We start from the raw sequence: 21,637 nt of genomic DNA, 5'->3' as shown, positions 1-21,637 counted from the left end.
AAGAGGAACTATCATCCACTTTTGGTGGGAATGTAAACTTGTACAATCACTATGGAAATCAATTTGGAAATACCTGAAAAGGATGAATATACAGCTATCAACAGACTCAGTTATTCCTAAATTCATCCTAAATGCTCCATGCATGAATACAGAGACATTTGCTCAACCATGTTTGTAGCTGCTCAATTAATTATAGCTAAGAACTGGAGTCAACATAGTTGGCTATCATTGGATGAATGGGTGACAAAATTGTGGTACACTTGCACAATGGAATTCTACTCAGTAGTAAGAAAAAAATAAACAATAGAATGAAATTTATAGAATAATTGACATACTTGGAACCAGTCATACTCAGCAAACTTACACAATCACAGCAAGACAAACATCACATGGTGTTACTTATCTGCAGTTCCAAACCTGGACCTGCTCAAGTTGTTGTCATAATTGCTAGGCAACTCAAGGCCCAGACAATAGGAATGGGAGGGCTTGGGGGTAGTAGAAGGGAAGTGGGGAAAACAAACACAAAATTAAATCCAAAATGAGTGGATACCATAGAAACCGTTATCCTTGGAGACAGCCTAAAAGATAATCCTTCAATAGGAGTGGGGGTCACCTGAAAAATAAGGGTCTGATGAGGGTGGGATGAAGCCTAAGCTTAAAAGATTTTTTTTTTCTTTCTCTGACCTATAACTCCCCTTACTAGAGATTAGTTGCTACCCACAATGAGGTGTTGATCTGAGACCTACAAGGTCCCCAAATCAATACAGCTTTCTGTCAAAGCACTTGATTACCTGCCTGAGGCAAAATCTTAAGACCCTATTGCTGAAGACACCATATACTGCTGACACAGAGCATAGACACACCTGGCTGGATTTCAGAAGAAAGCCAGTCCCCAGACAGCCTGTCTAGTGCTGGCAAGCACTACATGAGCTACTGGGGGAAAATAGCCATCAACAGTCTGAGCCACTAGAGGTCTAAACTACCCAGAAGTAAACACCCTGACCAGGATGCACAAACCAGTGCAACAGTGTCACACAGCCCCAGTGGGTAACCAGTAGCTTTCTGATTGGCTAAAAGATCCACTCAGTGTAAAGGAACTCATATATGTAGTCAGGAACCAGATCAGAATCCTATGGAGACAAGATTATGTTCTCTAGGGTGAAGCTCTCACTAGTCTTTGGCTAAAAGAGGGGTTACATGCATCAAATTCTCCCTAAATGTTTATACCATTTGTACTATGCCATCTTGACTCTCCATTGGAGAATCTATTCTTTTTCATAAGGTAGCAAGACCAGAGGAGATAAACTATACCTTACACTTCAGTCAAACCACAGCTGGATCCACAGAGGAACTGGGGAGATGAACAACAGTACTGCTTCAATGCTTTTCCCTATAATCAGCACTAGGGTATAGGAGACAGACCCTGAGGATACTCAACACTTACCAAAGTAGAGATCCAGAGGCTCCTAAGAGCTCTGAAGTATACATAAAATTCATCCACTGTGGCTCAGGGAATTTTGTGGAAGAGGGGACAGAAAGATTATAAGAGCCACAAGTTGAAACATCATGTCCAGAGATACCCCCCCCCCCATAATTGACTACTGCTCCCATAATACATAAACCACAACTCCATGGGGAATACCTGCAACCCTACTGAGGATCATTCCCAATGGAATGGGGGCAGGGATGAGGGAATAAGAGTGTACCAATACATGATGTATCCATATGAAACATCATATTAATAATAACAATAATAAAGAATACTCAAATGTGTCCATGCCCAATCAGCTCCAATATTTTTAATTAAAAAGTTGCTCCCTGGACTGAGGAAATTGCTTAGTGGTTAAAAGCATTTGTTTGCAAATAGAGAGAGAGGTAAAGAAAAAAGAAAAGATAAAGAGAATATGCTTTATATGGATCTATCATGTGTTGGTACCATCATTTCCCTCCTCCATGCCCCAATCCACTGAGGGCCCTCGTCAATGTGGTTGCTGGCATTACCCATGAGGTTGTGGGATATGCATTGTTAGAGCATAAGGTAGCCATTGGGCAGGGGAGATACCTCTGTTTATGCCCTCCCAACTTGTGGCTCTCACAGTCATTCTTTCCATTCTTCCACAATTACTAATGATATATTTACTATTGAGTGATCAAAAACAGTATTTTATGAATATTTTCTATAAATAATATTCTGTATAGGTATACGCATATTATATAAGGTACATTATAAAATCTAAGAACAAAATTAAATTCTGTTTTGTAACAGCTTGACTGAATTTGAGCAGAGACTGAGGACTCCTCCCTGAGAAGGGTGACAGTACAATAATCACTTTCCTAATATCCCATCATAGTAATGGATCTTTTCTTCCTTCTCTACTTTCTTCCTTTCTTTCCCTTTTCTTCCTTTTTTAAAAAATCTTTCCTTATTATACCAGTTTTTTTTTTAATTTAAAAAAATCACTTGATAAATGAATAGGGAAGAATATTGGAAGTAAAGTTGAAATGGGGAGAGTTGCTGATCACTGGACTGGATCAGATTCAACCTTTTTAAATGAGTAATAGTCACAGTGATGCTACCAGAAACAGTATCAGAGAATTCAGATAGAAAATGTAATAATGCTTTTTCCTCCATTTTTTTCTTAAATTGATTCTAGCAACTGGATCTATAGCTTTAATCCATTTAAGACATTAAGTGGCAGAAGAAGCATAATCCTGTAAAGCTTTTGCAAAGGAAGTTTCTGGCCTATTATAGGAGAAGAATAAAGTACAAGAAATGATCATGGACAATCAGAAGCACCTGACCTCCACACCAAGAAGCAGTTGTTTCAGAGCAAAATGAATACAGATCCCAAGTGCGAGACTGGTGTTGACACTCTATGTTATAGGTTGTGTCAAAGACAATCTACGGGGGATGTGGCCTACCTGCGGAAGGTCATGATGTTAAACTGTCCACCACGCTGACTCGGCACAGTAGCATTTATCAGGGCACACAGTTTTCATCTGCAGTGAACAGAACCTCCTCAGGCGTGAGGAGAAAGCTGGCATTTTCTGCTACCTGCAGGCTTCTGCCTTTTGAAGCCAGGAAGGACATCTGTAAAAGTTGGCTGCCTGCATGGCAGACCATGCAAAATGCCAATGAAAGTGATTTATGTCCCATTCTCTGATACAGAAGAGGAAATGCACCCAGATTTTTGTAATGAAAGGTCAGGACAGTGAAACATTTCCATTACAATCCTTTCAAAAACCTAGGGCAGAAGACACATCATTATTTCTACAATTTATCAGTTTCCACTCCATGTGGCACTGTATACGTCTAATTCCTAAATTGGGATTGCTATCTAAATGTGATTTCATTTTTCAAAACATGAATCTTAATGCTTCGATTTATCTATAAAGCAAAGACATATAATACATTTTTATTTGCCCTTCCCTATTAGTTAAAACTGTCAGTAATATGTTGGAGTTTTAAAATCGACTGATTAAAATATAGTCAGAACACAGAGCTCAGAAAACAACTGGACTTAGAAATATTCAGAAAGTTGCATAGAGAGGGAGATGGTTTAAGGGTCAATTTCTTCTATTTTATTTAATTTTTTTTAGAAAATGTGTGAATTTGCAGTCATATAACTATATTACTCCTGAAACTACTCATAGAGCAAATAAAAACAAAAAAATTGAAATATTTGACTTATACCATATTATGACTAATTTTTATAACACCTCATAACAGATGAGGTTAATAGCTAGTGACTAGTTTTTTGTTTTATTTTTCCTAATTCAAATTTGAAAGACAAGGTAGATTTTTTTTTCACATCCTTAAGTACTCTGAATGTATTCCTTGCTTCCCTGTTTGGCACTGGGATAAGTCTTACAGATAGAAATTGAGACAGACAAGGCAGAGATCCTGTCCTTTCAAAGGAAGAATGTTTAGAATTTTGGTAATTTCCTCACATATCATCTGCCAAGCTTAGTCATTTGAATAATCTATGTATTTATCCTTGTTTGACATATTATTCAGCTTCTGCATATACTTACAAGAGAAAATAGCACTTGGAAGCCCTATCTTTCTAGCTTTCAGACTACTGGACAAGAAAGCTTATAAACACACACATGCACACATTTTAATTGTTAAGTGGATGACTTACTTTGGCTAGAAAAGCAGAGGAAAAACTTAAGAGAAACATGGAATGGAGAGATTGCTCAGTGGTTAAGAGTACTTCCTATAAAAGCATGAAGACCTCTTAAGACTGCTTGAGTTCAAATCCCAGCTCCCACATAGACAGCTGGGAATGGCCACATTTGTATCTGTAACCCTAGTTCAATAGGAGAGCAGATATGCTAAAATCACAGATTTCCCCAAGCCTTCAAAACTGGCAAGGTCTTGGAGCAGCAAGAGACACTGGCTCACATAAGAATGAGTAGTAGGTGATGTAGCAGGACGTCCACCTTTCCATTCTTGCCACCAAAGATGAGCACACCCTGCTGGAGATGTGTGGATGGAGCCCCCACGTGCACACACACATACATGTGTGGTGGGTGATTGTGATTTGCTTTGAATGATCACAGTCAAATTTGCCATTATTCCTACTTAACTCTGCCAGATTTTATATTGTTTAAATAACATTAGAAGTTATTTTCTATCAATTATAGATAACTATTAAACAAGCTCAATATCTCAGTACTTTAGTTAGCAAATGTTCTCTAATACACAGTTGCTTTTAAAACCTTTTCCCCAAAGGGAAAAAAAAGCAAAGAAAACAAATAAAAATAACAAAAGTACCTCACATGTATTTTCTAATTACATGCTAACTTATGATTTATTTTTAAATTATAGCAGCCAGGAACACAAAAACAAACAAGTGAACACACCTGATGATTGGATACTATTCTGCAAGCAAAGCATTTTTTTTAACTTTTAGTATATGTTTCTTATTGTGCATTTTGTTTGCAGAATGTATCTCACTGAAAAAAATAAAATAGAGCATTTTACCACATATTTTAAGATAAATGAAAATCACAAGAAAATAATGAATATTTAGTTACAAGCCAGACTGTGTCTTGATAGAATCTTGGGAAACAAGTAATTTATTCATTGTGGGTTCCAGTTGTCTTTCATTAATTAGGGAAGGTTGCACTATCATGGGTATGTATCTGTTTCTAACATGTATTTTAAAATTACTACACTAGCTAGTACATTGTTATTTTATGTTTTGATCTAGTTCATTCAACCAGATGAAATGGAAAGTATGCATCTTCACTTAAATATTGTTATTGAGTTTAGGAATGTCAATAGACACATTACAGAACTCTGGGCTCAAAATTATTATGTGGTAGAAAAAGATGCATAAAGAAAAAAGAAACAAGAGTGAAAGGACGGATAGCAAGACTTTAAGTATTTTATATGCTTCAAGTGATACCATACAGTAATAAAGGAGAGAAAGAAAGAAAAAGACTCTATAGCCCAAAGTCTCAAGATTTTGTCAAACATTTTCAGGAAAAAAATTCTAAACCAAAATTATCAGAAAGACAATTGAAAGATGCTGTGATAAATGCATTGAGGATACTATACAAGTCAGGCAGTGATAGGTACTCTAGTCAGTATTCCAAGAATCTCTAAGTTCCCAGAACTCCCTACCAAGTACAACTGACAATTGAAGAAAGATGGTTTTCTTAGATGCCAAAAGCCTGCCATTCCAGCTAAATACCACAAGATGACCTCTTCCAAGCCAGCTGAAACAATCACCCACACACATTTCTGTTTGATGCCACATGAGAAAGATTAGTCATAGTGATAAAAATCTCGATTCACAACATTTAGATATATAATAAAAGTATTAGGCTGCAGAGATGGCTGAATGCATAAGGCAATTGCCTGTGAAGCCTAAGGACCTAAGTTTGATTTCCCATTACCTACATAAAGCCAAATGCTTCATTCACAGTGGCTATAGGCCCTGGTGTCCCCATTCTCTCTCTCTCTCTCTCATCTCAAATAAATTAAAAAATATATATACTTTTAAAGTGTTGTTTAGAGCCACCAAGTAAGTAGTGACCTTTCTTAAAACAAAAGCTAATTGAATAGTCTTCGTTCCATGGTGCTGACCCAGTCTGTCTTCATACCTTGTCAGTTTTGTAATGCCATTGACATGACTAATATCATTTCTTGATATCTGCTATCTTTGGATGGATGATAACCTTGGGTGAATGTAAGTTAGTTAGTTCACAAGGAGATGATTTTATTTTATTTTGTTATTTACTTATTACTGATAGACAGGAAGATAGGCAAATAGAAAGAGAATGGACACAACAGAACCTCCAGCCACTGCAAATGAATTCCAGATACATGTGCAACCTTGTGAATCTGGCTTACATGGCTACTGTGGAATCACACTTTGATCCTTAGACTTCATAGGCAAGCACTTTAACCACTAATCCATTTTCAGTACACAAAATAAATTTCATATGCATATACGGTTCTTTCTTCTTATCCAATCATTGTTCCCTTAAGAACAACTTATTTGTTTATTCTGTATATTTGAGTGCTACCTTCAAAAGTTCTGTGTTTCTCCTTGCTATCTTGTCTTTGAACTGGAGCAAGAGTTTTGATATCTCAATATCCATGAAGAGTTTCCCACTATTCAGCACTGTCATCAATAAACCTTCTTTGCAGTTTGGGTGAAGCCAACAGTTTTCTTACACAATACACAGAAAGTAGTAATGTGTACATTGAAACTGATAATGTTTCAAAATTTCAAAATATATCTTATCTCTAAAGTGAGGAACAGAGGAAAAAAGTTCTTTTTAGACTGACAAGAGTAGAATTGTGGAGAAGGAAAGGCAGGGAGGAAAGCCTATGCAATCTGATTCACATTGAGCAAAAGCTTCTTTGATAAAATTGCTTTTAGGATCCCATGCCATTACATACACAATGAGGGCTGGACAGATAGCTTAGCAGTTATGGTACTTTCCTGAGAAGCCTAAGGACCCATGTACAACTCTCCAGATCCCATGTTAGCCAGATGCACAAAGGTAAGGCAAGCTCATAGTTGCACATGCCTTCTAGGTGGCACAAGCATCTGGAGTTCAATTGCATACCAATTCTCTCTGTCTTTCTGTCTCTCTCTGTCTCTCTCATTCTCTCTAAAACAATAAAAATTAAATAGACTATGGTCTAGAGTTCCTCATTTAATGTTGAATAATTATTTGAATATACTTTATTCAACATCAACTTATTTCTAAACTGTCAAAAACTTAATTCTGAAGAATATAATCTTGAGTGCTTAGCCAGTGCTTAATTTTTGAAAATATATTGTAAATTAAGTTGGGCCATACTAACCTTCAACCAAAATATTGATTAATGTAGTTGGAATTCTTTCTTCCTAAAACAATTTTTTTTTTTACTAGTAAGACAACATATGACTATTTAAGAATAAGAAAATATACATTTCATATATGCCTTTCATATAATTTAGGTAAATGGAAGTTTCTCAGTTTTTCACATTAAATATATATATTGGTCATTTGTTTTGTAGAAATGTCTCTACATCAATAAAAACCACATCTAAATCTAATTTATTCTTTATGACTATGCATAGGTATGTGGAGATGGGTCATTGGTTAAAGGCACTTCCTTGCAAAACCTCACAACTGGGATTGGATTCCCCAGTACCCATGTAAAGCAGATTCGCAAAGTGGAGCATGTATCTGGAGTTTGTTTACATTGGCAGTAGGCCCTGGAGCGCCCTTTCTTCATCTCCTCGCTCTCTTTTCTTGCTTTTTCTAAAATAAATAAAATAAATATAAAAAGGCTATTGTCAGCTTTTCTCAAATATGAATCTAAGATTTCTGTAGCATGATTACATTTTTTTATGATATCAATACTTGAAATAATTTTCTGTACTGTTCTCTTCACATAGAAGTTTGCTTTGGCTTTAATATATTTACTCTTATTACATTGAAAAATAAGGACCATTCAAAACCCATCTAGTTCTAAGCAGGTGAACAGTTAGTCAATCACTTATTACTTGTTACCACATTATAATGAAGTCATGGTCACTTCTGTTCTATTACATATACTTTTTTAGCAATGTATACTTTAATGTAAAGGTATTTTATTGTGATAGTATACTTTAAAAAATAAATATTAATATTTACCAATCCTACAACTTTAAATGTTGATTCTCAACCTAAATTTCAGGAAAAAAATACTTAAAAAAATAGGTATTTTATAAATTAGAAGGTAGAAGATCATAAGGAAAATAAATCATCTGTTATATCTTCCTTGATAATGTGGCTACTTCTTTATTGTCATAAAGAACTTTTATTTAAGTACTTTACTTGATATAAAAGAGAATGTGAAAAGAGAAACGTTTTAGAGAAATGACAAAACTTTGAATACCAAACTTCATCATTATTTACTCATCAAACAACATGAACAAAGCACTTGCAAGGTCTCAGTTTTTAACATATATGCAAAGACAATGAAGTCTACTACATTGAAAGGGATGTTACAAGATTAAGTGAGGAAGTTCTCTGCATATGCAATAAAAATGCATTTCTTATAAGACAAGACAAAGGAAATAAAATAACTTCTTGGATCAAGTACTATTACAACAAAGCATGTGAAAATTTATTATGTTAGTAGTTATAATCAAGTAGAACCACTTTCTGTTTCATCATAGTAAGCATGAAATAATAATAAAAGAATAAATAACATAATCATTGTGCTTAATTGTGCTTCTTGGAATTTAAATTTTGAACAAGGAACAATATTTCTAATGACTTCATATTTGTCTGCATACTAGTCTATGTTATTTGAAACACTAAATTCAGGGCTGGAGAGATGTCTTAGCAATGAAGGTACTTGCATGCCAAGCCTAAGGGTCCAAGTTCTACTCCTCAGGACACATGCAAGCCAGAATCATAAGTAAGACGTGCATCTGGAGTTTGTTTGCAGTGGCTGGAGGACCTGGGGTTCCAATTCTCTGTCTCTATCTGCCACTTTCTCTCAAATAAGCATATAAAATATTTTTAAGAGAAGAGAAAAAAAAACAGTAATTTTAATTGATTTAAATCTCATATCCTTCCCTCATCTGTGTATAGACTTGAACCTTGGATCATAGAAGACACATTGGAGAAGGAATATAGTGGCATAATCTACTCTCCTATCTCTTTTGAAATTTTAGAAAACTAGTGTAGAATATATAAGGCATGCTTCTGAAAGTAATATGTTCTGCTACATAGAATCTAGCTAGCCTGCATACAGAGTTGACTAGAAGACAACTCTGGTAGTACTTAAGGTTGAAGACATGGCTCAGTGGTTAAAGCACTTGGCTGTGTATCCTAAGGACCCATGTTTGACTCTCCAGATCCCATGTAAGCCAGATGCATAAAGTGACATAGTGCAAGGTCACACATGAGTCTGTAGTTCAATTGCACTGCCTGAAGGCTCTGGAATGCCAATTCTCTTTCACTTTCCCATTCTCTCTTTTTTATTAAAAAAAAAAAAACTTTAAAAAGTTTAATAAGAACATTAATGATAATATTATTACTTTAAGAGAAAGTTTCTACAAAGTAATTTAAATATTGAGAAAGTATTCTTGTTATTATCAAATATATTTCATACATTCTACTTACTCAATATGAAGATATAGTTATAACATATTGACAGTGAATCAATAATGTCACATTTATTTAAATATTCACAACTATTCCCTGTCCATTTTAAGTATACTGCAGTGTCCCTTCAGGTTTTGTTGAAGAAGAAAACCAGATGATTCAATAAAGATTTGAAAACCTAGCACTCTTGTAGTGAAGAATGAACATTATTTACTACTTACTTATAAGCTCAGCATTTTTTCACTTTGAATATTTAATGGTTTGATGTTATTTTTATTTTCAAGTATGTAGAATTTTATAAGTATAAATTAAATGCTTATTATTTTTATAATAAAATAGAGTTCATAATTATTTTGCTAATTCTGTCAGTGTGAAGTGTTAAAAGGTTTTAGAAAAAGAATATTTCTTTTCAGTGGGTTTCTGTCATGTAATATTATTATCCTGTCAATAATTACATTTCAAAAATAGGAAAAAACTATCAAATTTATAATTTTAAAGTAGTATTATTATGCTCATAATTCTGTGAATCTGAGCATAATACTCAGAGATGGCTTTACGTCTAACCCATGCTATTTTGCCCTTATAAGGTCTGGTAAAACTTCCTGGATATTGCTGTATGACTTAACAAATGCCACATATATGGTCCTTGGCTGTTGCCTTTGCTGTGTATCTTGTTTCTACTACATTTAGCGCCAACAGGGGATGGGATTTTAATGACGGATTCTTTGTTTAGCTGTCTGACACCACAAACTGAGTTGAAAAGACAATCTCCATAGGCAAACCCTTGTTATATGTGTTCTTAAAGTATCCAGCTTAGTATTTTCTACAGCTTTGACAATATAGAACAATTGGCTTCCTTACATGAAGTCTGATAACCAGAGAATAATTCCAAGAGACCAAGACAGAAGCTTTGTGTAAGCTTATTCCTTACCCCCACAAAGCATTCAGTTTCATGTCTGCCACATTGTATTGATGCCAGAGAACTAAACACATTTTTAATAAGAGGAAGAATTGTGCACAGCATGAGAAGCTTTGCATGGGGTTGGAGAACAGATAAAAATGTTTGGTGGCAGGCAGCTTTTGGACTGCTAGCCGGTCCCTTGCAATCCACTGAGGTGAATTCTTCACCAACAGGAAAATCAAGCATTGTGTGAATGTGAAAATATAAGGTCCATCAAGGTAAGGATTCTTTCGCCTCTCTTTAACATTTTCTTTAGTTATTTTTCCATAAATTTCAATTTTCCCAATGAATAACAACCTCAGCTACACACAAAGGCCAAATATTGACATATTATTTCTAGAATGATTTTCATGAGGCCCTCCTGAATTTCCATTCAGCTTAAGTAAACCACCTTTTCCATATATGTGAATAAAGGAATCTTCTCATAGTTTGAGATAATAATTCCCCCTTACTTTATTTCTTATTTCCTCCTCCATGTCCTTTTATTTATTTATTTTTTTACCAATCTTTATATATATCATGAGGTTGGTTATTTATTATCATTGTGCTAAGGCAAATATTTAAATACTCTGGTTCTTAGTAAACTTTAAAAGAGGATATCTGGCTCCAATAATAGTCATATTTTTGGAATACTAATTACCTATGTCTTAGCGATTCTAGGAAACACAATGCCTACAAACTATTATCTTCTATGGACAATTTGATCTTTGGTCTACAGGTTTCTGAGTTATAAATGTGCTCCACTTGGTCAGCATTGTTCTTGCAACTGCATTATTACAAAGACATAGAGGGAGGGTGGTAAAATCAATTTTTAAGTCAAAAACAGCCACAAGCACAGCATCTAATCAGATGAAATGGCATACTGATAGAAAAATCACTATCTGTTCAGGAATTCCTCAATGGGCTTCTAGCAAATAATTTTACTTAAAAAAACCACTTGGTTTATATAACTTAAACATGCACGATGAAACAAAACTACTGTTTTATTTTTTATTTAATTTAAAAATTACTACCTTCTAGTTATGTTTTTATTTATTCTGAAAACCTTTTGTTTAAAATAAAACCACTCACATTATGTGAGTTTTCCATTGCCCATCTGTCATTTTCTTGGAACACAATGTTCTAGCCATGGCAAGCTTTAGCTGATGTTAGTGGAAATACCAGCACAGGATTAAGGTGCTTCATGTAGTATCCCAGAGCTCAGCACCTACCTAACAGAGTACAACACAGCTCTATAATCAGAACCCTTCAGTGTTTGAATGGGTCAACCTGGAATGATGTAATGAATTTTGGCTTGAGTGAGATATCAATAATGACTAACATAAGGTATCAGTCTTAGTAATTATTTTATATTCATATCTATGACAAGTGGAAATAGAATTGGTATTAATAAGAGGCTATATTAGTTAGAATCCTATTGGGGGGGGTTGAGGTAGGGTCTTGCTCTAGCCCAGGCTGAATTGGAATTCACTATGTACTGTCAGGTTGGCCTTGAACTCATGGAGATCCTCCTACCTCTGCCTACCAAGTGCTGGGATTAAAGGTGTGAGCCACCATACCCAGCTTAAGAATCCTGTTTTTGCAAGTAAAATGACCCAATACGATTAGTAAGATTGGGTGTTTATGACAAGAAAAATATAAAATAACATTTGTCTAATAAGAAGAACCTTCCCTTTAAGCTTTTTTAAAATGTAGGCAGCGTAGAGTTGTTGTAGTGGGTATAAGGTTATTAGAGAATCTGGCTGCTTCTATCACGTTGTATTACCAAACTCAATACTGACTTTCGCCTTCTGTCTCTACATGGCAGCATGAATTTCCACTCATTGTGTCAAAATTATAACCATAAAATGGCCAAAGGATTGATGGAGAGCTTCCTTGCTAACATATCACTTCTCATGTTGTACTTCAGCTTATTATTGGTTGGTTAAAACTTAGATTAGATGTCCTCTTCCAGCTTCAAATAAACAAAGAAACTGACCCTTTCATCGACATACAATTCTAAATACTAGTTCTATTGCTAGTGAAGGAGGGGTAAGTAGCCATGGAGAGGCTTACGAACAGTAACTTCACACTTCCATGTGCAAGGAATAACATGAATATAACAGAAGTCCTGAAAATGGAAATGCAATCGGACTTCATAAACATAGGAGTAGTGAAGGCAGACTCTCTGTCTTGACACTGTCCCTCTCTGTAAGTCAACTTTATATTTTATTGCTGGGTCCAGCTCTGGCTTGAAGGAGGGTCCCCGAAGAGAGGTGTGAACAGGAGAGGTGCAATAATGATTTGAAGTCAAGTTTTGATGCAAGCTGACAAGCTAATGCTGAAGGCAGCTAAGTTTCTCTCCCTCCCTCTCTCTCTCTCTCCCTCTCTCCCTCTCTCTCTCTCTCTCTCTCTCTCTCTCTCTCTCTCCTGCCACAACTCTTAACCTTTTATTATCTGATCATGTCATGCAAGAGAAAACTTCAAGAAAGGTGCAGTTCCACAGAATTCATAGAACCTTTTTGCCATTTCTTAACATCAAACAATCCTGTAATTATTTACCTCAAGTACAGTCATCAGGCCCCTATAATGATTAACTATTTTCACACTCTCCCAATGTATGTGGAGACAAGCACTTGTGGTTTCATGGGCTCCTACTTTCAATTACTATATTAAAGGTGAGAGACAGAACAACCACAAAATGGGGGTTCCCACCACCGATTGAATGAACCCATTTATCGCCCAACCATTTCTTTTGAATTTCCCTTTCTACATTCCTCCAATCCTTACACTTTGGTCTTACCAAATGAACTCTTTCTGACCTCAGTTGTTTTTTCTGTTAGAATTCTTGGTAAAGAGTCATAGTTTTATGGTACCATTGCCATTTGGGTCTAGATTTGTGTCGTCCCTCCCCCCACGCACGAACTCTATATCCTAAAAGGCAGACCAAATGCCTGAAGCTTCACCAGGCCCTTAGAGGGAACTCCTGACCCACAAGACACTGGAGAGGGTATGATGACGACTGACCTTAATCTTCTACAGCCTCTTTCTCTCCCTCTCTCTTTCTCTCTATCCCTTTTCTCTCTATCTCTTTTATATTAGTTATCTTTTTCTTCCTTTTCACAGTGGGAACTGACCTGTCACTCCCAGTACCAGCATGGGGCTATCATCCACAATGAGCTTTTGATTTGAGAGACCTACAAGGTTTCCTAAAAGAAAGACAGATTTCTGTCAGAGTACTTGACCCACCAAAGGTTAGTGGTAAGACCCTACTGCTGAAGACACTTTATGCAGTTGACACATAAAATGGAATGGCATGGCTGGAAGCTGGAAGAGAGTCAGTCCCCAGATAGTCAGCATGTCTAGTGCCAGAAGGTGCTACATGGACTGGGGGAAAATGACCAATATCTGTCCAAGCAACTTATGGTCTCACCTACTTAGCAGCAAATAACCTGTTGTGATGCTCACACAAATGCAATAGGGGCACACAGCCATGGTGGGAAACTAACTGCTCTTGATTCGACTAGCAGATCCCCTCAGTGCTAAGGGACCCATAGCTGGAGCTGGTAAACAAGTCAGAACCATATCCAAACATAAGCCCACTCTCCCCTATCAAGCTACCACCAATCATGGGCTACAAGAGGGCCGATACCTATAAAATTCTTTATAAAAAAGTAAGGGTTATCTCATTTGTCTGGTGCTAACTTACTCTCCATTACAGAATCTGCTTCTCTTTTTCAGATACATGTAGATCCTAAGGAGAGAGCCACCCCATCATACCTCAAAAGGGCCCCAGCTGAAACTAAGAACAATTGGCGAAACAAGTAAGGGTGCTGTTTTCCTGGTGAACCGGGTACCAGCACAAGGCGGAAGGAGATCAACACAGAGCAAACTCAACTCCTACCAAATCAGAGATCCAGAGACCCAGAGGCCCCCAAAACCTCATCACTGAAACAGACCAAAAATGAACCCAACATGGCTCAGGGTAATTTTGTGGGAGAGTGGGTGGAAAGAATGTCAGAGCCACATGTTGGGTCATGATATGCAGATATTTATCCTACCTATAACTGTGGGCTGACTCCAGAATGCATAACCCATATACCTCACCAAGGAGGGATCAAGGGGAGGGGGTACGTAATGGATGAGCCTAATAATGGTACCAAATTGACTGCATTCACTGAGTACAAAGCTAATTAATAAAAGGGAAAAAAAAGAGTCATAGTTTGCTGCAATTGCTACTATTCAGAAAAATTAGTCATAGAACAATTTTTACATTGTTACAGGAGGTTCATTGTTTCCTTGTAAGTGTATTATACTCCACGCCTGATGTTCTTTAAGGCCTTTAAGGAAAACAATAATTTCTGACCCATTTTCTTGTTTTTCCAATTGTATGTCAGATTTTCATTCAGATGCATTGACCAACACTTCACTAACATCCATTTTTACTGGAAAAGTAAACTTAAAGATTGGTACACCAAGTGAAAGACAGAAAAAGATAAACATCGTACAGAAAACCATAGATGTCTGTAGTGTAGGGAGCCAAAGATGTTTCTGTAGAGGGGCCACATTGGACTTCAAGGAAGAGACAGCTGGCTGGACCTGTGTCATGCAGCCCTTCAGTCCTCGATTCCTCGTGATCATGAAACATCATGTTTGCCGACTCTGGCATTTTCTTTGTATGATTTCGGCCATATTATTCCAAGGATGATAATTGACAAGAATGTGGTTGGTTTTAGGACCTTTAGTTTTTTGTGTCTCTCAATTCTAGTTCCAAAACTCCCTGAAAGTCCATTCTTCATGTCACCTTGACCACCAATTACTAGACCATAAACTGTGGCAGAGGGAACAAATCAGAGTATATAAAATAGATATTCCATGCTAATAACTGATGGAAAAGAGCCAGATCACAGAATAGAAAGGAAATTATAAAAGCAATCAATTCTGAACTTATGTAATTTCCTAGTAGAAGTAAAAAATCATGTAAGTCATTCAAAGTCTCCTGATAGACCCCTAGCACTATGGTGATCTCTAATGGCAAAAGTCATTATTAATAATTTCTTTTCTAATTGAAAAATCACATTGGCAGATACTTTATTTTCTCACTTATGGTAACTTATGGTTTTATTTCTTGCAACTAAAGCATTTTGCTTTGGACTATTGAACATGAAACAGCTGGTCTTTATTCTGTTGTGAAAATCAACATAAGTTGATGCTATGTGGTATACACTAATGGTTAATTTCTTTATTAATCATAATTATATAATATATTTTGCTATATTTTGCCAAGCTCATTTTTATAGATAATTGTGCTTTTCAGTTGAGAGAGAGAGAACTAATACTAATAGTATAAGAATATTTAATACTATCAAAATCTATTCAGAAATCATCTGGAACCTGTGATTCTATATTTTTGTCCCTCATAAGATTTCTTCTTGTAAACTTTGGGGTCTTAAGTGTATTATCCTCACAAAGAGGTCACGTTTAGAGAAATATTTTATCAGTTTCAAATTTGCTTTAGTTAATGTGACTGGATTTGAAATTTATTCTTAATTTCATGTCTTATAGGAAGAATAAAGCATTTTCTCCTTCCTATATAGAAAAAAAAAACTATTTTTATCCTCTTTTAATAAGCTACCTAATATACAATAGGAATTCCAATGGGGGGCTGGAGAGATGGCTTAGCGGTTAAGCGCTTGCCTGTGAAGCCTTAGGACCCCAGTTTGAGGCTTGGTTCCCCAGGTCCCACGTTAGCCAGATGCACAAGGGGGCGCACATGTCTGGAGTTCATTTGCAGAGGCTGGAAGCCCTGGCACACCCATTCTCTCTCTCTCCCTCTATCTGTCTTTCTCTCTGTGTCTGTCGCTCTGAAAGAAAGAAAGAAAGAAAGAAAGAAAGAAAGAAAGAAAGAAAGAAAGAAAGAAAGAAAGAAAGAAAGAAAGAAAGAATTCCAATGGGTAGGAGGTCAGAAGAATCCCAGTAAGCATTATGATTGTCAGGCATTTATTTCTATTATTTCCTGTGTGTAACCCTCCTTTGGCATTCTGCATTTCTTAAAATAAAATACTATGTTTATCACTATATTGTTAACTATAAATGGATGATACAAGCAAGACTTCAGGTACACTTCTAAACACTGAAGTATATAAACTAATATCATTCAAACATAACACTATATCATTATTACTTTAGTTGATGTCTTATAGATCATTTTTCTCCTCTTTACAATGTACAGGTGTTCCAAGAAATGACTTTCCAGCAGTATTTTCCTATTGAAAGATAGTACACATGATTATTAATGAACCCAGGAGGAAGAAAATGACTATACCCAAGCTCACATCAGCAATACATAGACAAGCTATTGGTTAAACCATAAAATGACATGGTTAAAATATTTTCCTTAAGTTACATTTTTATATTTCATATATTTATTTGTTTTATTTGAAAGAGAAAGACAGAAGAGAGAAAGAGAGAGAATAGATGCACTAGGACTGCTTCCCAATGCAAATGAACTTCAGATGCATGTGTCACTGTGTATCTGGCTTACATGGGTACTGGATAATTGAACCTGGGTTCTTAGGCTTTGCAGACAAGTGCCTTAACTGCTAGGCCAATCTATACAGCTCAAGTTACACTATTTTATCGGTATCAATGCTGCTTATCTGTGCATACTTCTTAATGATACTGTTATAATTTCTCTCCAAGGGAAAATGTGTTGTTGAAACTTCTTCAACTAGCCTTACTTCTTTCTCCTCATTGCCATTGGACCAATAGATTTGTTTTCTCATGTTAACTGGTATTCAGTAAGTGATTTATATTCAGGACCTATCCAAGATAGTGTGGGTATACTAATAATCAAACAGTCACATTTATGTCTTGTCCTCATAGAAATTATTTAACATCACTGGGTAACTAATACCATGTTAACTCTACATATACTATATTAGGCATTATAAATACATTAGTAGAGAAGAAGAAAGAAGTCTTAACTTCATAGGTCTTGAAATCTCTGAGATTATAGAGATCTTTATAAATTAAGTATTCTGTGACCCTATAGATTATATTGGGTGACTTGGCAATTGATTGGAAAGTGAGATAATTGGACTATTCCCTAAGCGAGGTGAGCCAAAGTGGAGCTGGCTAAGTGAAAACCTTAGATAAAGTGGCAGGAACAGATTGTGCAGGCCTTGAAAAGGGTGAGGATTTGACTGTCATTCTGAGAGACATGGTAAGTATCGAAAGACTTTGAACAAGGAAATAGAATAGTGTCATATATATTCCAAAAGTGTGGTGTAGTAAGCTGACTGAATTTATTGTAGAAGGACAACAGGTGACAGGGATTGAATGGCAAATATTTATACTACTTCTTCCTGCTACGCTATTTATGGAACAGAACTTTGCATTTCATAGACGCCAGCTCAATTTTTATATATTTTATTTAAAACTTCCAAATTATAAAAATGCAACTGTGTTATCAGGGTTCTAGATTTTGATCATCCCTTAGATGGCAAAGATGTGGACTAATAAAAACTGTCACTAATTGCTGGTTGAATGTGAAATGCTGTGGAAGCTCGAGAAGCCAGTTTAAGTGGTTCTCATGAAACCAAATATACTCTTATCATACTATCCAGCAACTATGCTCCTTCCTACATAACCAACCATTAAAACTTTTCATCCACAGGAAAACTATCACAAGGATTTTAGAAACCATTTTATATATGTATCTATGAGAAAGAAAAAGATGAAGAGAGAGATGCAGAATGATAGAGGCAGACAGAGAAAGTCATTATGGGCATGCCAGAGTCTCCTGCCACTTCAAATAAACTCCAGATACATACGCTGCTTTGTAAATCTGGATTTACATATATATTGAGGAATCACACCAAGATTGTAAGGCTATGCAAGCAAGCACCTTCAACCACTGAGCAATTAATTTTTCCATCCCCAATAACAAAAATTTTATAATAGTTTGCAATTGGCCAAACTCGGAAGCAATTCAGATATCTGTTGCAATTATCTTCTTGGTGTTGGCAAAAAGCATCTAACCAAAAACCAGCTTGTAGGAGGAAATGGTTTATTTTGGCTTACATACTCAAGGGAAATTCTATGATAGCAAATGAAAATGTTGCATGAGCAAAGGTTGGATACCACCTCCTGGCCAACATTAGATGGACACCAGCAACAGGAGAATATGCCAAATGCCAGCAATATGAAACTGTCAATAAAACTATAAGCCTGTCCTTAGTAACATACAGCCAACAGACTCTAATTTCCAAATTACTATCAACTGGGGCTCAAGTATTCAAAGCACATGAGTTTATTGAGGACACCTAATTCAAACTTCCACAATAATAATAATGTGTGAATTTTCTATGACATACAATGGGGTAACATTCAGTGTTCAAAATAAGCTATCCAGTTAAAAAGACATAGGATATACATCACTAAGTGAAAATAGCTAATGGAAAGTGCCTATACACTGTGTGATTCCAAGTATTTGATATTTTGGCAAAAACAAAAGTATAAGGAGACAGGAAAAGGTGGTGATTAAAATTGACTAAGAGAAAAGCAGAGGAAATTTAGGATAGGAAACTTCTCTAAATGCTAATTCTATTGTGGATGCTCCTCTTTATTCATTTAGCTAATTGTGTAGATTGCACAACACTAAGCACCAGCACAAATGGCCAATAACATAGAGTGTGAAATACCAAGCATAAAGATTAATGGAAGCTGTAGCATCGGATGCCTGAGGGCATCTCGGTAGGTTCATCAGTTGATGGTGAATGCAGACATCTGTAAAGACCATGCATATGTGGTCCATACTGATCATGGTAGAGGGAATGAATGTATAAAGATAAAAAGTATATGTAAACATTTGGTGTGCTCCTTTCAATTTTCTGTGGAATCAGAAAAATTCTAACATAGCCTGTGAAAGCAAATTAATAAAGGGATAATTAAATATCAAAACTGTGAATTTCAGTAAATTCTGTACCCTTCTTTATTTTCTTTCTTTCTTGCTGTGCATTTGTTTACTTTTTTTTTTAACTTCTTTGCTTTCTTGATTAGTCACCCTCAAAGTTTCTTCTTGCTTTGTTGCTTTCATCTTTCCTCTTTCCAATAAAAAGTCAGGAGTATTTAGCAGTCTTTACAGATTTAAAGTCCACTTAATATAATTTAACTGTGGTATGATTCTTTTAAAATGTAAAAGAGATAGGCTATATAATAAACATCAAACAATTAAATATAAATCAATTATTTACCTGCAAGAACCAACTAGGTAAATGCTAATCTTTGCCTTAGCAGTTGGTTTTGCTAATATAAAAATATGCCACTAGTATAAGAATTTTTTTAAAGGTTACACATATGGAATTTCAAGGCAGCAACTTCACTTTTATCTCTGTTGCAATATTTGATCTTCACAAGACTTTTACTAAAGAAGTGCTTACATGAAGTAGGGTTCCTGATATACAGAATTTATAGGCTTGCTCTTGCTTACATCTCGCTATTGAATTTTGAAGAGTATAGGCTTAAAATTAAAAACAAGGATGACTATGCATTGGTACAAAAGTAGTTTCCTTTCCTGAGTGAGCACACTTGTGAAACTGATTTCTTCAATATCAGGGCCAGGTGGAGAGATGGAGGTCACCTCTGTGGATCAGCATGCTCCTCCCAGATCGATAGGAAGCCGGCAATGCTGTCTTCCTCAGTGACCAGATGGGCCAAGTCCTGCAGAATTGCCCAGAGCCATTATTATGTGCATCAGGCTGTGCAATTGATTTCAAGATAACAGACAACAGGGAAAGGGCTGTCAGGCTTGACTGCCTCCTGTCAGTGCAAGCACCCTGGAAAGGTGTAATTCAGAATATTTTTGTTGTTGTTGTTTGGTCAATATGGGTTAGCTGGGGTGGAATCTTGACAGGGGATGCTTTGCTTGTCATGCACTTTGAAGGTGCAGTGGGAGAGCCACTCTTTGGTGCCTAGGCTGTGATAGCTTGGCCAGGATAGGACACCATGGAGCATGGTTCAATTCCAAGGGCAACTCCCAGAGAGTATTTGGTATTGTGAAAATAAATGAATATAAAATGTGGAAATTGGGGATAAATTCTGTTTTTCACTGCCTATCCAAGATAGTCCATCCTCTCAGAATTTCTGCTCTGCTTTATACAAATGAACCTATTTACCTGTCAGTTTCTAAATTTCAATTTTCTGCAGTGCATAAAATTGCCTCAGCTTATAATCAAATTATTAATGGGGGAAATGGAGAAACCAATGTCTCAGGAATAAGAAGACATATTCTGTAAGCACTGCCACAGTTCTATTTTGATTTGGATTGGCCAAATCAGGTTACAATAATTGTGTCATGTACGGATGGATTTAAAACTGTGCATCAGGCTGTGCTAAATCATGTGAAAAGTGTTTGAATGAAAACATTAATTACATCTCATAGGTAAACATCAAAGAGACTAGAGAAGCCATGCTTTTGTTTTCTTAATACTGGAAATGTCAGTGCTGCTTGATTACAAATTCCCTGAGGCCCCTTTCTTTTGTCATATTTCATCTGCTGTATTACTCCACAAACAGTTCCATTGTTGTTCTCATTTCAGAAATAATGGTAATGTCAAAATGCCTTCTCTCAAGATTTTGCTTAAAGTTTGCAATAACTTAGGGTCCAATGCAATGAAAGGCATCATTAGTTTGTGCTGAGAGCTCAGGTGTCTACTAGATAAAAATAAATCCAAGGAACACTAGATAAGCAAGTTCCAAGATGAAGTCTGGTAAACAGTAGAAGATGCAAGTGAGGTTTCCATAATGAAATGGATTTTCTAGTTGGATTTTTAAAGGAAAGAAGCCATATCCAGCCAACATTAAAACACACACAGCAAACAATGTTATGATGTTATGTGGTTTTACATTAAGCTAGAGGCTGGGGATAGGTCAGTACAATGCAGTTTTATGTAGTAAGACAAATCTTTGTCTTTTAGGACTTAGCATTTTGGTAGAAACTTGCATTTTCACGTTTTGAATTCCTACCAGAGAAAGATATTCATCCATCCTGGCACTTTGCCCTTATTTTTTAAATGATAT

The sequence above is a fragment of the Jaculus jaculus genome, chromosome 13 (assembly GCF_020740685.1).
Source record: "Jaculus jaculus isolate mJacJac1 chromosome 13, mJacJac1.mat.Y.cur, whole genome shotgun sequence".
In the NCBI taxonomy this organism is placed as follows: Eukaryota; Metazoa; Chordata; class Mammalia; order Rodentia; family Dipodidae; genus Jaculus; species Jaculus jaculus.
The sequence above is the reverse complement of the archived record's forward strand: the minus strand, read 5'-3'. Positions refer to the sequence as shown.